The 1,343-nt window shown below is 38.6% G+C and overlaps 1 pseudogene; it reads right to left on the reverse strand.

Moving 5' to 3' along the window:
* Positions 1 to 308: 308 nt before the first annotated feature.
* LOC149239352 (transcription initiation factor IIB pseudogene) lies at positions 309 to 656 on the reverse strand (annotated as a pseudogene).
* Positions 657 to 1,343: the final 687 nt, after the last annotated feature.

The following is a 1,343-nucleotide window of genomic DNA, read 5'->3' on the forward strand; positions in this document are numbered from 1 at the left end:
TAGATTAATTTATTAATGAAATTCCTTAGTTGTTGATTAAGCTCAAACAATAATTGATTGGAAGCTGAAAAACAACCACTAACACTCTGTTCCTTTGTTGGAACGTTGTTTAAATAGATTATAAACTAAGGAGAGATCATTATAGGAAATAGAAAAATAAATTACGAATTCCAACGGGAAGTAAGAATCTAGGTTTAAGATAGATTTGAGCATGGATAATCAAACAACGATCACAAGTTCAACTCCCGCAGAAATTAATGTCAATTCAGTACCTAGGATTGCAAAAAAATGAAATGAAGGGTGCAAACTCACCGATCCGACATGGTTCCAATTGTCTTGAAGGCCATGATGAGCGACAAGTCTATATTGGACCTGTGATTCTTGCAGTGCCCTAGAGATGATGAGATAAATTTCCTCGACACTCCATTGGGCTTCGATATGACTGTAGAGAGGGCACCATTGGTGAGAAGAGGATTTGGTGGAACACCAACACAGACGAGATCATCGTCCCCCATCTCGTTTGCGAATGTCCTCCACTCCAACGTCTCATCTATTGAATGTGCCTCCAACAGCAGTCTGTACTCCACACATACTATGTCCCCCGTAGAGTGATAAAATGCCACTTTCGTCTTCTTATTGCACTCTCGGCAATTCATCGTATCTATCATCTTATCCCAGTTCGTTCCTTTCTTTGCTTAGTTCTTTCCTTGGTGTAGTTTGTTGCTAATGTTGGGTTTCCAATTGAATTGAAAGTGTTCTAGCCTATAGAAATCTTTATCGTTCTAAACCCATACTGAGAGATCTGAGTAGTATGAGACCACAAGATTGTTTGACTGTAGTCAATCTAGGGTTTTCATTCTAAACCTAAATTTTATTTTAACTGTGAATTGTATCGAGGTTGGGGGATCCCAACACATAGAGAGATCGTAGATTCCATAAATAGAAATCGAAACTGAACTATGACGATTGAGATACCATCGTTATTCATGAAGAAAAACCATAACTAAGAGAGGGAAATTTAAAATTGAATTGAATGCAGATAGACTACTGAGCTCCAACCCTATTCCTATTAGGTGGAAGTGGAGAGGTAGAGATTAAGGTAGAAAAAATAGGTGACAGTGCCATGGCTTTAACTCCAACAGAAGATATGGGTGAAGCAGTTGTTTCAAAAGTGATTCAAGTTGATTTTGATCTCGGGTGTAACAACGGGGGCCAATTTCTTAGAATTTCTGAGGTGATAGGTCCTACCCATTGAGCTATTAGTTTCCCTCTATCTTCTTTTGAGAAATTTCATGATGTGCAAGGTCATTTTGGCGACATCACCAAAACTAAGGGTTTGGCAA

Source organism: Pinus tabuliformis, chromosome 8 (genome assembly GCF_031772625.1).
Source record: "Pinus tabuliformis cultivar Carrire ecotype Pingquan chromosome 8, CPIR1, whole genome shotgun sequence".
Lineage (NCBI taxonomy): Eukaryota > Viridiplantae > Streptophyta > Pinopsida > Pinales > Pinaceae > Pinus > Pinus tabuliformis.